This window comes from Hippocampus guttulatus, chromosome 17 (assembly GCF_054856545.1).
Source record: "Hippocampus guttulatus isolate MCC_2025c chromosome 17, RoL_Hgut_1.0, whole genome shotgun sequence".
Taxonomy (NCBI): domain Eukaryota; kingdom Metazoa; phylum Chordata; class Actinopteri; order Syngnathiformes; family Syngnathidae; genus Hippocampus; species Hippocampus guttulatus.
The window spans coordinates 14,057,657-14,079,362 of record NC_141277.1 but is presented as its reverse complement, the minus strand read 5'-3'; positions in this window follow the sequence as shown (position 1 = coordinate 14,079,362).

Sequence of the window (21,706 nt, the reverse complement as noted above, 5' to 3'; positions counted from 1 at the left end):
TTAAAGCAATAAAAACTCAAAATGAGTGTCACGCCTAAACCAAAGGACTTATGCACACACTTTAACATGTATTTTGTTCAGGATGACCTCCTGAGGCATATATGAGCATTAATTTGACCACACAACTCATTCCTATGAAGATACATTCAAACTCACAAAACGTGCTCAGCTCGGGCTGAAAATGCATTTAAAGCAATAAAAACTCAAATTGAGTGTCACGCCTAAACCAAAGGACTTATGCACACACTTCAACATGTATTTAGTTCAGGAGGTCATCCTGAAGTCTATATGAGCATTAATTTGACCACACAACTCATTCCTATCAAGATACATTCAAACTCACAAAACGTGCTCAGCTCGGCCTGAAAATGCATATAAAGCAATAAAAACTCAATTTGAGTGTCACGCCTAAACCAAAGGACTTATGCACACACTCCAACATGTATTTTGTTCAGGAGGTCATCCTGAAGCCTATATGAGCATTAATTTGACCACACAACTCATTCCTATCAAGATACAATCAAACTCACAAAAAATGCTCAGCTCGGGCTGAAAATGTATTCAAAGCAATAAAACCTCAAATTGAGTGTCACGCCTAAACCAAAGGACTTATGCACACACTTCAACATGTATTTTGTTCAGGATGACCTCCCGAAGCCTATATGAGCATTAATTTGACCACACAACTCATTCCTATGAAGATACATTCAAACTCACAAAACGTGCTCAGCTCGGGCTGAAAATGCATTTAAAGCAATAAAAACTCAAATTGAGTGTCACGCCTAAACCAAAGGACTTATGCACACACTTCAACATGTATTTAGTTCAGGAGGTCATCCTGAAGTCTATATGAGCATTAATTTGACCACACAACTCATTCCTATCAAGATACATTCAAACTCACAAAACGTGCTCAGCTCGGGCTGAAAATGCATTTAAAGCAATAAAAACTCAAATTGAGTGTCACGCCTAAACCAAAGGACTTATGCACACACTTCAACATGAATTTTGTTCAGGATGACCTCCCGAAGCCTATATGAGCATTAATTTGACCACACAACTCATTCCTATGAAGATACATTCAAACTCACAAAACGTGCTCAGCTCGGGCTGAAAATGCATTTAAAGCAATAAAAAGTCAAATTGAGTGTCACGCCTAAACCAAAGGACTTATGCACACACTTCAACATGTATTTAGTTCAGGAGGTCATCCTGAAGCCTATATGAGCATTAATTTGACCACACAACTCATTTGTATCAAGATACATTCAAACTCACAAAACGTGCTCAGCTCGGGCTGAAAATGCATTCAAAGCAATAAAACCTCAAATTGAGTGTCACGCCTAAACCAAAGGACTTATGCACACACTTCAACATGTATTTTGTTCAGGATGACCTCCCGAAGCCTAAATTAGCAATAATTTGGCCACACAAGTCATTCCTATGAAGATGCTTCAAACTCAGAAAACTTGCTCAGCTCTGCCTAAAAATGCATTTCGCAATAAAAACTCAAATTGAGTGTCACACCTAAACCAAAGGACTTATGCACACACTTCAACATGCATTTTGTTCAGGATGACCACCTGAAGCCTAAATGAGCATTAATTTGACTACACAACTCATTCCTATGAAGATACATTCGAACTCACAAAACATGCTCAGCTCGGGATGAAAATGCATTTAAAGCAAAAAAACTCAAATTGAGTGTCACGCCTAAACCAAAGGACTTATGCACACACTTCAACATGTATTTTGTTCAGGATGACCTCCTGAAGCCTAAATGAGCAATAATTTGACTACACAACTCATTCCTATGAAGATACATTCAAAGTCAGAAAGCGCGCTCAGCTCGGGCTGAAAATGCATTTAAAGCAATAAAAACTCAAATTGAGTGTCACGCCTAAACCAAAGGACTTATGCACACACTTCAACATGTATTTATTCAGGAGGTCATCCTGAAGCCTATATGAGCATTAATTTGACCACACAACTCATTCCTATGAAGATACATTCAAACTCACAAAACGTGCTCAGCTCGGGCTGAAAATGCATTTAAAGCAATAAAAACTCAAATTGAGTGTCACGCCTAAACCAGAGGACTTATGCACACACTTCAACATGTATTTAGTTCAGGAGGTCATCCTGAAGCCTAAATGAGCATTAATTTGACTACACAACTCATTCCTATGAAGATACATTCAAACTCACAAAACGTGCTCAGCTCGGGCTAAAAATGCATTTAAAGCAAAAAAACTCAAATTGAGTGTCACGCCTAAACCAAAGGACTTATGCACACACTTCAACATGTATTTTGTTCAGGATGACCTCCTGAAGCCTAAATGAGCATTAATTTGACCACACAACTCATTCTATGAAGATACATTCAAACTCACAAAACGTGCTCAGCTCGGGCTGAAAATGCATTTAAAGCAATAAAAACTCAAATTGAGTGTCACACCTAAACCAAAGGACTTATGCACACACTTCAACATGTATTTTGTTCAGGATGACCTCCTGAAGCCTAAATGAGCATTAATTTGACTACACAACTCATTCCTATGAAGATACATTCAAACTCACGAAACGTGCTCAGCTCGGGCTGAAAATGCATTAAAAGCAATAAAAACTCAAATTGAGTGTCACGCCTAAACCAAAGGACTTATGCACACACTTCAACATGTATTTAGTTCAGGAGGTCATCCTGAAGCCTATATGAGAATTAATTTGACCACACAACTCATTTGTATCAAGATACATTCAAACTCACAAAACGTGCTCAGCTCGGGCTGAAAATGTATTCAAAGCAATAAAACCTCAAATTGAGTGTCACGCCTAAACCAAAGGACTTATGCACACACTTCAACATGTATTTTGTTCAGGATGACCTCCAGAAGCCTAAATGAGCAATAATTTGACTACAGAACTCATTCCTATGAAGATACATTCAAAGTCAGAAAGCGCGCTCAGCTCGGGCTGAAAATGCATTTAAAGCAATAAAAACTCAAAATGAGTGTCACGCCTAAACCAAAGGACTTATGCACACACTTCAACATGTATTTTGTTCAGGATGACCACCTGAAGCCTAAATGAGCATTAATTTGACCACACAACTCATTCCTATGAAGATACATTCAAACTCACAAAAAATGCTCAGCTCGGCCTGAAAATGCATTTAAAGCAATAAAAACTCAAATTTAGTGTCACGCCCAAACCAAAGGACTTACGCACGCACTTAAACATGTATTTTGTTCAGGATGACATCCTGAAGCCGAAATGAGCATTAATTTGACCACACAACTCATTCCTATGAAGATACATTCAAACTCACAAAACGTGCTCAGCTCGGCCTGAAAATGCATATAAAGCAATAAAAACTCAAACTGAGGTTCACGCCTAAACCAAAAGACTTTATGCACACAGTTCAACATGTATTTAGTTCAGGAGGTCATCCTGAAGCCTATATGAGCATTCATTTGACCACACAACTCATTCCTATGAAGATACATTCAAACTCACAAAACGTGCTCAGCTCGGGCTGAAAATGCATTTAAAGCAATAAAAACTCAAAATGAGTGTCACGCCTAAGCCAAAGGACTTATGCACACACGTCAACATGTATTTTGTTCAGGATGACCACCTGAAGCCTAAATGAGCATTAATTTGACCACACAACTCATTCCTATGAAGATACATTCAAACTCACAAAACGTGCTCAGCTCGGGCTGAAAATGCATTTAAAGCAATAAAAACTCAAACTGAGTGTCACGCCTAAACCAAAAGACTTATGCACACATTCAACATGTATTTTGTTCAGGATGACCACCTGAAGCCGAAATGAGCAATAATTTGACCACACAAGTCATTCCTATGAAGATACATTCAAACTCACAAAACGTGCTCAGCTCGGGCTGAAAATGCATTTAAAGCAATAAAAACTCAAATTGAGTGTCACGCCTAAACCAAAGGACTTATGCACACACTTCCACATGTATTTTGTTCAGGATGACCTCCTGAAGCCTAAATGATAATTAATTTGATCACACAACTCATTCCTATGAAGATACATTCAAACTCACAAAACGTGCTCAGCTTGGGCTGAAAATGCATTTAAAGCAATAAAACCTCAAAATGAGTGTCACGGCTAAACCAAAGGACTTATGCACACACTTTAACATGTATTTTGTTCAGGATGACCTCCTGAAGCCTATATGAGCATTAATTTGACCACACAACTCATTCCTATGAAGATACATTCAAACTCACAAAACGTGCTCAGCTCGGCCTGAAAATGCATTTAAAGCAATAAAAACTCAAACTGAGTGTCACGCCTAAACCAAAAGACTTATGCACACATTCAACATGTATTTTGTTCAGGATGACCACCTGAAGCCGAAATGAGCATTAATTTGACCATACAACTCATTCCTATCAAGATACATTCAAATTCACAAAACGTCCTCAGCTTGGCCTGAAAATGCATTTAAAGCAATACAAACTCAAATTGAGTGTCACGCCTAAACCAAAGGACTTATGCACACACTTCAACATGTATTTAGTTCAGGAGGTCATCCTGAAGCCTATATGAGCATTAATTTGACCACACAACTCATTCCTATCAAGATACATTCAAACTCACAAAACGTGCTCAGCTCGGGCTGAAAATGCATTAAAAGCAATAAAAACTCAAATTGAGTGTCACGCCTAAACCAAAGGACTTATGCACACACTTCAACATGTATTTAGTTCAGGAGGTCATCCTGAAGCCTATATGAGCATTAATTTGACCACACAACTCATTCGTATCAAGATACATTCAAACTCACAAAACGTGCTCAGCTCGGGCTGAAAATGTATTCAAAGCAATAAAACCTCAAATTGAGTGTCACGCCTAAACCAAAGGACTTATGCACACACTTCAACATGTATTTTGTTCAGGATGACCTCTCGAAGCCTATATGAGCATTAATTTGACCACACAACTCATTCCTATGAAGATACATTCAAACTCACAAAACGTGCTCAGCTCGGGCTGAAAATGCATTTAAAGCAATAAAAACTCAAATTGAGTGTCACGCCTAAACTAAAGGATTTATGCACACACTTCAACGTGTATTTTGTTCAGGATGACCTCCCGAAGCCTAAATTAGCAATAATTTGACCACACAAGTCATTCCTATGAAGATACATTCAAACTCACAAAACGTGCTCAGCTCGGGCTGAAAATGCATTTAAAGCAATAAAAACTCAAATTGAGTGTCACGCCTAAACCAAAGGATTTATGCACACACTTCAACATGTATTTAGTTCAGGAGGTCATCCTGAAGCCTATATGAGCATTAATTTGACCACACAACTCATTCCTATCAAGATACAATCAAACTCACAAAACGTGCTCAGCTCGGGCTGAAAATGCATTCAAAGCAATAAAACCTCAAATTGAGTGTCACGCCTAAACCAAAGGACTTATGCACACACTTCAACATGTATTTTGTTCAGGATGACCTCCCGAAGCCTAAATTAGCAATAATTTGACCACAAAAGTCATTCCTATGAAGATACTTCAAACTCACAAAACGTGCTCAGCTCGGGCTGAAAATGCATTTAACGCAATAAAAACTCAAATTGAGTGTCACGCCTAAACCAAAGGACTTATGCACACACTTTAACATGTATTTTGTTCAGGATGACCTCCTGAGGCATATATGAGCATTAATTTGACCACACAACTCATTCCTATGAAGATACATTCAAACTCACAAAACGTGCTCAGCTTGGGCTGAAAATGCATTTAAAGCAATAAAAACTCAAATTGATTGTCACGCCTAAAAAAAGGACTTATGCACACACTTCATGAATTTTTTTCAGGATGACCTCCTGAAGCCTAAATGAGCATTAATTTGACTACACAACTCATTCCTATGAAGATACATTCGAACTCACAAAACATGCTCAGCTCGGGCTGAAAATGCATTTAAAGCGAAAAAACTCAAATTGAGTGTCACGCCTAAACCAAAGGACTTATGCACACACTTCAACATGTATTTTGTTCAGGTTGACCTCCTGAAGCCTAAATGAGCAATAATTTGACTACACTACTCATTCCTATGAAGATACAGTCAAAGTCAGAAAGCGCGCTCAGCTCGGGCTGAAAATGCATTTAAAGCAATAAAAACTCAAATTGAGTGTCACGCCTAAACCAAAGGACTTATGCACACACTTCAACATGTATTTTGTTCAGGATGGCCTCCTGAAGCCTATATGAGAATTAATTTGACCACACAACTCATTCCTATGAAGATACATTCAAATTCACAAAACGTGCTCAGCTTGGGCTGAAAATGCATTTAAAGCAATAAAAACTCAAATTGATTGTCACGCCTAAAAAAAGGACTTATGCACACACTTCATGAATTTTTTTCAGGATGACCTCCTGAAGCCTAAATGAGCATTAATTTGACGACACAACTCATTCCTATGAAGATACATTCAAACTCACAAAAAATGCTCAGCTCGGCCTGAAAATGCATTTAAAGCAATAAAAACTCAAATTGAGTGTCACGCCCAAACCAAAGGACTTATGCACACATTCAACATGTATTTTGTTCAGGATGACCACCTGAAGCCTATATGAGCATTAATTTGACCACACAACTCATTCCTATCAAGATACATTCAAACTCACAAAACGTGCTCAGCTCGGCCTGAAAATGCATATAAAGCAATAAAAACTCAATTTGAGTGTCACGCCTAAACCAAAGGACTTATGCACACACTCCAACATGTATTTTGTTCAGGAGGTCATCCTGAAGCCTATATGAGCATTAATTTGACCACACAACTCATTCCTATCAAGATACAATCAAACTCACAAAAAATGCTCAGCTCGGGCTGAAAATGTATTCAAAGCAATAAAACCTCAAATTGAGTGTCACGCCTAAACCAAAGGACTTATGCACACATTCAACATGTATTTTGTTCAGGATGACCACCTGAAGCCTATATGAGCATTAATTTGACCACAAAACTCATTCCTATGAAGATACATTCAAACTCACAAAACGTGCTCAGCTCGGGCTGAAAATGCATTTAAAGCAATAAAAACTCAAAATGAGTGTCACGCCTAAACCAAAGGACTTATGCACACACTTAAACATGCATTTTGTTCAGGATGACCACCTGAAGCCTAAATGAGCATTAATTTGACCACACAACTCATTCCTATCAAGATACATTCAAACTCACAAAACATGCTCAGCTCGGGCTGAAAATGCATTTAAAGCAATAAAAACTCAAATTGAGTGTCACGCCCAAACCAAAGGACTTATGCACACACTTCAACATGTATTTAGTTCAGGAGGTCATCCTGAAGCCTATATGAGCATTAATTTGACCACACAACCCATTCGTATCAAGATACATTCAAACTCACAAAACGTGCTCAGCTCGGGCTGAAAATGTATTCAAAGCAATAAAACCTCAAATTGAGTGTCACGCCTAAACCAAAGGACTTATGCACACACTTCAACATGATTTTTGTTCAGGATGACCTCCCGAAGCCTATATGAGCATTAATTTGACCACACAACTCATTCCTATCAAGATACAATCAAACTCACAAAACGTGCTCAGCTCGGGCTGAAAATGCATTCAAATTAATAAAAACTCAAATTGAGTGTCACGCCTAAACCAAAGGACTTATGCACACACTTCAACATGTATTTAGTTCAGGAGGTCATCCTGAAGCCTATATGAGCATTAATTTGACCACACAACTCATTTGTATCAAGATACATTCAAACTCACAAAACGTGCTCAGCTCGGGCTGAAAATGCATTCAAAGCAATAAAACCTCAAATTGAGTGTCACGCCTAAACCAAAGGACTTATGCACACACTTCAACATGTATTTTGTTCAGGATGACCTCCCGAAGCCTAAATTAGCAATAATTTGGCCACACAAGTCATTCCTATGAAGATGCTTCAAACTCAGAAAACTTGCTCAGCTCTGCCTAAAAATGCATTTCGCAATAAAAACTCAAATTGAGTGTCACGCCTAAACCAAAGGACTTATGCACACACTTCAACATGCATTTTGTTCAGGATGACCACCTGAAGCCTAAATGAGCATTAATTTGACTACACAACTCATTCCTATGAAGATACATTCGAACTCACAAAACATGCTCAGCTCGGGATGAAAATGCATTTAAAGCAAAAAAACTCAAATTGAGTGTCACGCCTAAACCAAAGGACTTATGCACACACTTCAACATGTATTTTGTTCAGGATGACCTCCTGAAGCCTAAATGAGCAATAATTTGACTACACAACTCATTCCTATGAAGATACATTCAAAGTCAGAAAGCGCGCTCAGCTCGGGCTGAAAATGCATTTAAAGCAATAAAAACTCAAATTGAGTGTCACGCCTAAACCAAAGGACTTATGCACACACTTCAACATGTATTTATTCAGGAGGTCATCCTGAAGCCTATATGAGCATTAATTTGACCACACAACTCATTCCTATGAAGATACATTCAAACTAACAAAACGTGCTCAGCTCGGGCTGAAAATGCATTTAAAGCAATAAAAACTCAAATTGAGTGTCACGCCTAAACCAAAGGACTTATGCACACACTTCAACATGTATTTAGTTCAGGAGGTCATCCTGAAGCCTAAATGAGCATTAATTTGACTACACAACTCATTCCTATGAAGATACATTCAAACTCACAAAACGTGCTCAGCTCGGGCTAAAAATGCATTTAAAGCAAAAACACTCAAATTGAGTGTCACGCCTAAACCAAAGGACTTATGCACACACTTCAACATGTATTTTGTTCAGGATGACCTCCTGAAGCCTAAATGAGCATTAATTTGACCACACAACTCATTCTATGAAGATACATTCAAACTCACAAAACGTGCTCAGCTCGGGCTGAAAATGCATTTAAAGCAATAAAAACTCAAATTGAGTGTCACACCTAAACCAAAGGACTTATGCACACACTTCAACATGTATTTTGTTCAGGATGACCTCCTGAAGCCTAAATGAGCATTAATTTGACTACACAACTCATTCCTATGAAGATACATTCAAACTCACGAAACGTGCTCAGCTCGGGCTGAAAATGCATTAAAAGCAATAAAAACTCAAATTGAGTGTCACGCCTAAACCAAAGGACTTATGCACACACTTCAACATGTATTTAGTTCAGGAGGTCATCCTGAAGCCTATATGAGAATTAATTTGACCACACAACTCATTTGTATCAAGATACATTCAAACTCACAAAACGTGCTCAGCTCGGGCTGAAAATGTATTCAAAGCAATAAAACCTCAAATTGAGTGTCACGCCTAAACCAAAGGACTTATGCACACACTTCAACATGTATTTTGTTCAGGATGACCTCCAGAAGCCTAAATGAGCAATAATTTGACTACAGAACTCATTCCTATGAAGATACATTCAAAGTCAGAAAGCGCGCTCAGCTCGGGCTGAAAATGCATTTAAAGCAATAAAAACTCAAAATGAGTGTCACGCCTAAACCAAAGGACTTATGCACACACTTCAACATGTATTTTGTTCAGGATGACCACCTGAAGCCTAAATGAGCATTAATTTGACCACACAACTCATTCCTATGAAGATACATTCAAACTCACAAAAAATGCTCAGCTCGGCCTGAAAATGCATTTAAAGCAATAAAAACTCAAATTGAGTGTCACGCCCAAACCAAAGGACTTACGCACGCACTTAAACATGTATTTTGTTCAGGATGACATCCTGAAGCCGAAATGAGCATTAATTTGACCACACAACTCATTCCTATGAAGATACATTCAAACTCACAAAACGTGCTCAGCTCGGCCTGAAAATGCATATAAAGCAATAAAAACTCAAACTGAGGTTCACGCCTAAACCAAAAGACTTATGCACACACTTCAACATGTATTTAGTTCAGGAGGTCATCCTGAAGCCTAAATGAGCATTAATTTGACTACACAACTCATTCCTATGAAGATACATTCAAACTCACAAAACGTGCTCAGCTCGGGCTGAAAATGCATTTAAAGCAATAAAAACTCAAAATGAGTGTCACGCCTAAGCCAAAGGACTTATGCACACACTTCAACATGTATTTTGTTCAGGATGACCACCTGAAGCCTAAATGAGCATTAATTTGACCACACAACTCATTCCTATGAAGATACATTCAAACTCACAAAACGTGCTCAGCTCGGGCTGAAAATGCATTTAAAGCAATAAAAACTCAAACTGAGTGTCACGCCTAAACCAAAAGACTTATGCACACATTCAACATGTATTTTGTTCAGGATGACCACCTGAAGCCGAAATGAGCAATAATTTGACCACACAAGTCATTCCGATGAAGATACATTCAAACTCACAAAACGTGCTCAGCTCGGGCTGAAAATGCATTTAAAGCAATAAAAACTCAAATTGAGTGTCACGCCTAAACCAAAGGATTTATGCACACACTTCCACATGTATTTTGTTCAGGATGACCTCCTGAAGCCTAAATGATAATTAATTTGATCACACAACTCATTCCTATGAAGATACATTCAAACTCACAAAACGTGCTCAGCTTGGGCTGAAAATGCATTTAAAGCAATAAAACCTCAAAATGAGTGTCACGGCTAAACCAAAGGACTTATGCACACACTTTAACATGTATTTTGTTCAGGATGACCTCCTGAAGCCTATATGAGCATTAATTTGACCACACAACTCATTCCTATGAAGATACATTCAAACTCACAAAACGTGCTCAGCTCGGCCTGAAAATGCATTTAAAGCAATAAAAACTCAAACTGAGTGTCACGCCTAAACCAAAAGACTTATGCACACATTCAACATGTATTTTGTTCAGGATGACCACCTGAAGCCGAAATGAGCATTAATTTGACCATACAACTCATTCCTATCAAGATACATTCAAATTCACAAAACGTCCTCAGCTTGGCCTGAAAATGCATTTAAAGCAATACAAACTCAAATTGAGTGTCACGCCTAAACCAAAGGACTTATGCACACACTTCAACATGTATTTAGTTCAGGAGGTCATCCTGAAGCCTATATGAGCATTAATTTGACCACACAACTCATTCCTATCAAGATACATTCAAACTCACAAAACGTGCTCAGCTCGGGCTGAAAATGCATTAAAAGCAATAAAAACTCAAATTGAGTGTCACGCCTAAACCAAAGGACTTATGCACACACTTCAACATGTATTTAGTTCAGGAGGTCATCCTGAAGCCTATATGAGCATTAATTTGACCACACAACTCATTCGTATCAAGATACATTCAAACTCACAAAACGTGCTCAGCTCGGGCTGAAAATGTATTCAAAGCAATAAAACCTCAAATTGAGTGTCACGCCTAAACCAAAGGACTTAGGCACACACTTCAACATGTATTTTGTTCAGGATGACCTCCCGAAGCCTATATGAGCATTAATTTGACCACACAACTCATTCCTATGAAGATACATTCAAACTCACAAAACGTGCTCAGCTTGGGCTGAAAATGCATTTAAAACAATAAAAACTCAAATTGATTGTCACGCCTAAAAAAAGGACTTATGCACACACTTCATGAATTTTTTTCAGGATGACCTCCTGAAGCCTAAATGAATATTAATTTGACGACACAACTCATTCCTATGAAGATACATTCAAACTCACAAAACGTGCTCAGCTTGGGCTGAAAATGCATTTAAAGCAATAAAAACTCAAATTGAGTGTCACGCCCAAACCAAAGGACTTATGCACACATTCAACATGTATTTTGTTCAGGATGACCACCTGAAGCCTAAATGAGCATTAATTTGACCACACAACTCATTCCTATCAAGATACATTCAAACTCACAAAACGTCCTCAGCTCGGCCTGAAAATGCATTTAAAGCAATAAAAACTCAAATTGAGTGTCACGCCTAAACCAAAGGACTTATGCACACACTTCAACATGTATTTAGTTCAGGAGGTCATTGAAGCCTATATGAGCATTAATTTGACCACAGAACTCATTCCTATGAAGATACATTCAAAGTCAGAAAGCGCGCTCAGCACGGGTTGAAAATGCATTTAAAGCAATAAAAACTCAAATTGAGTGTCACGCCTAAACCAAAGGATTTATGCACACACTTCAACATGTATTTAGTTCAGGAGGTCATCCTGAAGCCTATATGAGCATTAATTTGACCACACAACTCATTCCTATGAAGATACATTCAAACTCACAAAACGTGCTCAGCTCGGGCTGAAAATGCATTTAAAGCAATAAAAACTCAAATTGAGTGTCACGCCTAAACCAAAGGATTTATGCACACACTTCAACATGTATTTAGTTCAGGAGGTCATCCTGAAGCCTATATGAGCATTAATTTGACCAGACAACTCATTCCTATCAAGATACAATCAAACTCACAAAACGTGCTCAGCTCGGGCTGAAAATGCATTCAAAGCAATAAAACCTCAAATTGAGTGTCACGCCTAAACCAAAGGACTTATGCACACACTTCATGTATTTTGTTCAGGATGACCTCCCGAAGCCTAAATTAGCAATAATTTGACCACACGTCATTCCTATGAAGATACTTCAAACTCAGAAAACTTGCTCAGATCTGCCTGAAAATGCATTTCGCAATAAAAACTATAATTGAGTGTCACGCCTAAACCAAAGGACTTATGCACACACTTCAACATGCATTTTGTTCAGGATGACCACCTGAAGCCTAAATGAGCATTAATTTGACTACACAACTCATTCCTATGAAGATACATTCGAACTCACAAAACATGCTCAGCTCGGGATGAAAATGCATTTAAAGCAAAAAAACTCAAATTGAGTGTCACGCCTAAACCAAAGGACTTATGCACACACTTCAACATGTATTTTGTTCAGGTTGACCTCCTGAAGCCTAAATGAGCAATAATTTGACTACACAACTCATTCCTATGAAGATACAGTCAAAGTCAGAAAGCGCGCTCAGCTCGGGCTGAAAATGCATTTAAAGCAATAAAAACTCAAATTGAGTGTCACGCCTAAACCAAAGGACTTATGCACACACTTCAACATGTATTTTGTTCAGGATGGCCTCCTGAAGCCTATATGAGAATTAATTTGACCACACAACTCATTCCTATGAAGATACATTCAATCTCACAAAACGTGCTCAGCTTGGGCTGAAAATGCATTTAAAGCAATAAAAACTCAAATTGATTGTCACGCCTAAAAAAAGGACTTATGCACACACTTCATGAATTTTTTTCAGGATGACCTCCTGAAGCCTAAATGAGCATTAATTTGACGACACAACTCATTCCTATGAAGATACATTCAAACTCACAAAAAATGCTCAGCTCGGCCTGAAAATGCATTTAAAGCAATAAAAACTCAAATTGAGTGTCACGCCCAAACCAAAGGACTTATGCACGCACTTCAACATGTATTTTGTTCAGGAGGTCATCCTGAAGCCTATATGAGCATTAATTTGACCACACAACTCATTCCTATCAAGATACAATCAAATTCACAAAACGTGCTCAGCTCGGCCTGAAAATGCATATAAAGCAATAAAAACTCAATTTGAGTGTCACGCCTAAACCAAAGGACTTATGCACACACTCCAACATGTATTTTGTTCAGGAGGTCATCCTGAAGCCTATATGAGCATTAATTTGACCACACAACTCATTCCTATCAAGATACAATCAAACTCACAAAAAATGCTCAGCTCGGGCTGAAAATGTATTCAAAGCAATAAAACCTCAAATTGAGTGTCACGCCTAAACCAAAGGACTTATGCACACACTTCAACATGTATTTTGTTCAGGATGACCTCCCGAAGCCTATATGAGCATTAATTTGACCACACAACTCATTCCTATGAAGATACATTCAAATTCACAAAACGTGCTCAGCTCGGCCTGAAAATGCATATAAAGCAATAAAAACTCAATTTGAGTGTCACGCCTAAACCAAAGGACTTATGCACACACTCCAACATGTATTTTGTTCAGGAGGTCATCCTGAAGCCTATATGAGCATTAATTTGACCACACAACTCATTCCTATCAAGATACAATCAAACTCACAAAAAATGCTCAGCTCGGGCTGAAAATGTATTCAAAGCAATAAAACCTCAAATTGAGTGTCACGCCTAAACCAAAGGACTTATGCACACACTTCAACATGTATTTTGTTCAGGATGACCTCCCGAAGCCTATATGAGCATTAATTTGACCACACAACTCATTCCTATGAAGATACATTCAAACTCACAAAACGTGCTCAGCTCGGGCTGAAAATGCATTTAAAGCAATAAAAACTCAAATTGAGTGTCACGCCTAAACCAAAGGACTTATGCACACACTTCAACATGTATTTAGTTCAGGAGGTCATCCTGAAGTCTATATGAGCATTAATTTGACCACACAACTCATTCCTATCAAGATACATTCAAACTCACAAAACGTGCTCAGCTCGGGCTGAAAATGCATTTAAAGCAATAAAAACTCAAATTGAGTGTCACGCCTAAACCAAAGGACTTATGCACACACTTCAACATGTATTTAGTTCAGGAGGTCATCCTGAAGCCTATATGAGCATTAATTTGACCACACAACCCATTCGTATCAAGATACATTCAAACTCACAAAACGTGCTCAGCTCGGGCTGAAAATGTATTCAAAGCAATAAAACCTCAAATTGAGTGTCACGCCTAAACCAAAGGACTTATGCACACACTTCAACATGAATTTTGTTCAGGATGACCTCCCGAAGCCTATATGAGCATTAATTTGACCACACAACTCATTCCTATCAAGATACAATCAAACTCACAAAACGTGCTCAGCTCGGGCTGAAAATGCATTCAAAGCAATAAAAACTCAAATTGAGTGTCACGCCTAAACCAAAGGACTTATGCACACACTTCAACATGTATTTTGTTCAGGATGACCTCCCGAAGCCTAAATTAGCAATAATTTGGCCACACAAGTCATTCCTATGAAGATGCTTCAAACTCAGAAAACTTGCTCAGCTCTGCCTAAAAATGCATTTCGCAATAAAAACTCAAATTGAGTGTCACGCCTAAACCAAAGGACTTATGCACACACTTCAACATGCATTTTGTTCAGGATGACCACCTGAAGCCTAAATGAGCATTAATTTGACTACACAACTCATTCCTATGAAGATACATTCGAACTCACAAAACATGCTCAGCTCGGGATGAAAATGCATTTAAAGCAAAAAAACTCAAATTGAGTGTCACGCCTAAACCAAAGGACTTATGCACACACTTCAACATGTATTTTGTTCAGGATGACCTCCTGAAGCCTAAATGAGCAATAATTTGACTACACAACTCATTCCTATGAAGATACATTCAAAGTCAGAAAGCGCGCTCAGCTCGGGCTGAAAATGCATTTAAAGCAATAAAAACTCAAATTGAGTGTCACGCCTAAACCAAAGGACTTATGCACACACTTCAACATGTATTTATTCAGGAGGTCATCCTGAAGCCTATATGAGCATTAATTTGACCACACAACTCATTCCTATGAAGATACATTCAAACTCACAAAACGTGCTCAGCTCGGGCTGAAAATGCATTTAAAGCAATAAAAACTCAAATTGAGTGTCACGCCTAAACCAAAGGACTTATGCACACACTTCAACATGTATTTAGTTCAGGAGGTCATCCTGAAGCCTAAATGAGCATTAATTTGACTACACAACTCATTCCTATGAAGATACATTCAAACTCACAAAACGTGTTCAGCTCGGGCTAAAAATGCATTTAAAGCAAAAAAACTCAAATTGAGTGTCACGCCTAAACCAAAGGACTTATGCACACACTTCAACATGTATTTTGTTCAGGATGACCTCCTGAAGCCTAAATGAGCATTAATTTGACCACACAACTCATTCTATGAAGATACATTCAAACTCACAAAACGTGCTCAGCTCGGGCTGAAAATGCATTTAAAGCAATAAAAACTCAAATTGAGTGTCACACCTAAACCAAAGGACTTATGCACACACTTCAACATGTATTTTGTTCAGGATGACCTCCTGAAGCCTAAATGAGCATTAATTTGACTACACAACTCATTCCTATGAAGATACATTCAAACTCACGAAACGTGCTCAGCTCGGGCTGAAAATGCATTAAAAGCAATAAAAACTCAAATTGAGTGTCACGCCTAAACCAAAGGACTTATGCACACACTTCAACATGTATTTAGTTCAGGAGGTCATCCTGAAGCCTATATGAGAATTAATTTGACCACACAACTCATTTGTATCAAGATACATTCAAACTCACAAAACGTGCTCAGCTCGGGCTGAAAATGTATTCAAAGCAATAAAACCTCAAATTGAGTGTCACGCCTAAACCAAAGGACTTATGCACACACTTCATGTATTTTGTTCAGGATGACCTCCAGAAGCCTAAATGAGCAATAATTTGACATACAGAACTCATTCCTATGAAGATACATTCAAAGTCAGAAAGCGCGCTCAGCTCGGGCTGAAAATGCATTTAAAGCAATAAAAACTCAAAATGAGTGTCACGCCTAAACCAAAGGACTTATGCACACACTTCAACATGTATTTTGTTCAGGATGACCACCTGAAGCCTAAATGAGCATTAATTTGACCACACAACTCATTCCTATGAAGATACATTCAAACTCACAAAAAATGCTCAGCTCGGCCTGAAAATGCATTTAAAGCAATAAAAACTCAAATTGAGTGTCACGCCCAAACCAAAGGACTTACGCACGCACTTAAACATGTATTTTGTTCAGGATGACATCCTGAAGCCGAAATGAGCATTAATTTGACCACACAACTCATTCCTATGAAGATACATTCAAACTCACAAAACGTGCTCAGCTCGGCCTGAAAATGCATATAAAGCAATAAAAACTCAAACTGAGGTTCACGCCTAAACCAAAAGACTTATGCACACAGTTCAACATGTATTTAGTTCAGGAGGTCATCCTGAAGCCTATATGAGCATTAATTTGACCACACAACTCATTCCTATGAAGATACATTCAAACTCACAAAACGTGCTCAGCTCGGGCTGAAAATGCATTTAAAGCAATAAAAACTCAAATTGAGTGTCACGCCTAAACCAAAGGACTTATGCACACACTTCAACATGTATTTAGTTCAGGAGGTCATCCTGAAGCCTATATGAGCATTAATTTGACCACACAACTCATTTGTATCAAGATACATTCAAACTCACAAAACGTGCTCAGCTCGGGCTGAAAATGCATTCAAAGCTATAAAACCTCAAATTGAGTGTCACGCCTAAACCAAAGGACTTATGCACACACTTCAACATGTATTTTGTTCAGGATGACCTCCCGAAGCCTAAATTAGCAATAATTTGGCCACACAAGTCATTCCTATGAAGATGCTTCAAACTCAGAAAACTTGCTCAGCTCTGCCTAAAAATGCATTTCGCAATAAAAACTCAAATTGAGTGTCACGCCTAAACCAAAGGACTTATGCACACACTTCAACATGCATTTTGTTCAGGATGACCACCTGAAGCCTAAATGAGCATTAATTTGACTACACAACTCATTCCTATGAAGATACATTCGAACTCACAAAACATGCTCAGCTCGGGATGAAAATGCATTTAAAGCAAAAAAACTCAAATTGAGTGTCACGCCTAAACCAAAGGACTTATGCACACACTTCAACATGTATTTTGTTCAGGATGACCTCCTGAAGCCTATATGAGAATTAATTTGACCACACAACTCATTCCTATGAAGATACATTCAAACTCACAAAACGTGCTCAGCTTGGGCTGAAAATGCATTTAAAGCAATAAAAACTCAAATTGATTGTCACGCCTAAAAAAAGGACTTATGCACACACTTCATGAATTTTTTTCAGGATGACCTCCTGAAGCCTAAATGAGCATTAATTTGACGACACAACTCATTCCTATGAAGATACATTCAAACTCACAAAAAATGCTCAGCTCGGCCTGAAAATGCATTTAAAGCAATAAAAACTCAAATTGAGTGTCACGCCTAAACCAAAGGACTTATGCACACACTTCAACATGCATTTTGTTCAGGATGACCACCTGAAGCCTAAATGAGCATTAATTTGACTACACAACTCATTCCTATGAAGATACATTCGAACTCACAAAACATGCTCAGCTCGGGATGAAAATGCATTTAAAGCAAAAAAACTCAAATTGAGTGTCACGCCTAAACCAAAGGACTTATGCACACACTTCAACATGTATTTTGTTCAGGAGGTCATCCTGAAGCCTATATGAGCATTAATTTGACCACACAACTCATTCCTATCAAGATACAATCAAATTCACAAAACGTGCTCAGCTCGGCCTGAAAATGCATATAAAGCAATACAAACTCAATTTGAGTGTCACGCCTAAACCAAAGGACTTATGCACACACTCCAACATGTATTTTGTTCAGGAGGTCATCCTGAAGCCTATATGAGCATTAATTTGACCACAGAACTCATTCCTATCAAGATACAATCAAACTCACAAAAAATGCTCAGCTCGGGCTGAAAATGTATTCAAAGCAATAAAACCTCAAATTGAGTGTCACGCCTAAACCAAAGGACTTATGCACACACTTCAACATGTATTTTGTTCAGGATGACCTCCCGAAGCCTATATGAGCATTAATTTGACCACACAACTCATTCCTATGAAGATACATTCAAACTCACAAAATGTGCTCAGCTCGGGCTGAAAATGCATTTAAAGCAATAAAAACTCAAATTGAGTGTCACGCCTAAACCAAAGGACTTATGCACACACTTCAACATGTATTTAGTTCAGGAGGTCATCCTGAAGTCTATATGAGCATTAATTTGACCACACAACTCATTCCTATCAAGATACATTCAAACTCACAAAACGTGCTCAGCTCGGGCTGAAAATGCATTTAAAGCAATAAAAACTCAAATTGAGTGTCACGCCTAAACCAAAGGACTTATGCACACACTTCAACATGTATTTAGTTCAGGAGGTCATCCTGAAGCCTATATGAGCATTAATTTGACCACACAACCCATTCGTATCAAGATACATTCAAACTCACAAAACGTGCTCAGCTCGGGCTGAAAATGTATTCAAAGCAATAAAACCTCAAATTGAGTGTCACGCCTAAACCAAAGGACTTATGCACACACTTCAACATGAATTTTGTTCAGGATGACCTCCCGAAGCCTATATGAGCATTAATTTGACCACACAACTCATTCCTATCAAGATACAATCAAACTCACAAAACGTGCTCAGCTCGGGCTGAAAATGCATTCAAAGCAATAAAAACTCAAATTGAGTGTCACGCCTAAACCAAAGGACTTATGCACACACTTCAACATGTATTTAGTTCAGGAGGTCATCCTGAAGCCTATATGAGCATTAATTTGACCACACAGCTCATTTGTATCAAGATACATTCAAACTCACAAAACGTGCTCAGCTCGGGCTGAAAATGCATTCAAAGCAATAAAACCTCAAATTGAGTGTCACGCCTAAACCAAAGGACTTATGCACACACTTCAACATGTATTTTGTTCAGGATGACCTCCCGAAGCCTAAATTAGCAATAATTTGGCCACACAAGTCATTCCTATGAAGATGCTTCAAACTCAGAAAACTTGCTCAGCTCTGCCTAAAAATGCATTTCGCAATAAAAACTCAAATTGAGTGTCACGCCTAAACGAAAGGACTTATGCACACACTTCAACATGCATTTTGTTCAGGATGACCACCTGAAGCCTAAATGAGCATTAATTTGACTACACAACTCATTCCTATGAAGATACATTCGAACTCACAAAACATGCTCAGCTCGGGATGAAAATGCATTTAAAGCAAAAAAACTCAAATTGAGTGTCACGCCTAAACCAAAGGACTTATGCACACACTTCAACATGTATTTTGTTCAGGATGACCTCCTGAAGCCTAAATGAGCAATAATTTGACTACACAACTCATTCCTATGAAGATACATTCAAAGTCAGAAAGCGCGCTCAGCTCGGGCTGAAAATGCATTTAAAGCAAAAAAACTCAAATTGAGTGTCACGCCTAAACCAAAGGACTTATGCACACACTTCAACATGTATTTATTCAGGAGGTCATCCTGAAGCCTATATGAGCATTAATTTGACCACACAACTCATTCCTATGAAGATACATTCAAACTCACAAAACGTGCTCAGCTCGGGCTGAAAATGCATTTAAAGCAATAAAAACTCAAATTGAGTGTCACGCCTAAACCAAAGGACTTATGCACACACTTCAACATGTATTTAGTTCAGGAGGTCATCCTGAAGCCTAAATGAGCATTAATTTGACTACACAACTCATTCCTATGAAGATACATTCAAACTCACAAAACGTGCTCAGCTCGGGCTAAAAATGCATTTAAAGCAAAAAAACTCAAATTGAGTGTCACGCCTAAACCAAAGGACTTATGCACACACTTCAACATGTATTTTGTTCAGGATGACCTCCTGAAGCCTAAATGAGCATTAATTTGACCACACAACTCATTCTATGAAGATACATTCAAACTCACAAAACGTGCTCAGCTCGGGCTGAAAATGCATTTAAAGCAATAAAAACTCAAATTGAGTGTCACACCTAAACCAAAGGACTTATGCACACACTTCAACATGTATTTTGTTCAGGATGACCTCCTGAAGCCTAAATGAGCATTAATTTGACTACACAACTCATTCCTATGAAGATACATTCAAACTCATGAAACGTGCTCAGCTCGGGCTGAAAATGCATTAAAAGCAATAAAAACTCAAATTGAGTGTCACGCCTAAACCAAAGGACTTATGCACACACTTCAACATGTATTTAGTTCAGGAGGTCATCCTGAAGCCTATATGAGAATTAATTTGACCACACAACTCATTTGTATCAAGATACATTCAAACTCACAAAACGTGCTCAGCTCGGGCTGAAAATGTATTCAAAGCAATAAAACCTCAAATTGAGTGTCACGCCTAAACCAAAGGACTTATGCACACACTTCAACATGTATTTTGTTCAGGATGACCTCCAGAAGCCTAAATGAGCAATAATTTGACTACAGAACTCATTCCTATGAAGATACATTCAAAGTCAGAAAGCGCGCTCAGCTCGGGCTGAAAATGCATTTAAAGCAATAAAAACTCAAAATGAGTGTCACGCCTAAACCAAAGGACTTATGCACACACTTCAACATGTATTTTGTTCAGGATGACCACCTGAAGCATAAATGAGCATTAATTTGACCACACAACTCATTCCTATGAAGATACATTCAAACTCACAAAAAATGCTCAGCTCGGCCTGAAAATGCATTTAAAGCAATAAAAACTCAAATTGAGTGTCACGCCCAAACCAAAGGACTTACGCACGCACTTAAACATGTATTTTGTTCAGGATGACATCCTGAAGCCGAAATGAGCATTAATTTGACCACACAACTCATTCCTATGAAGATACATTCAAACTCACAAAACGTGCTCAGCTCGGCCTGAAAATGCATATAAAGCAATAAAAACTCAAACTGAGGTTCACGCCTAAACCAAAAGACTTATGCACACAGTTCAACATGTATTTAGTTCAGGAGGTCAT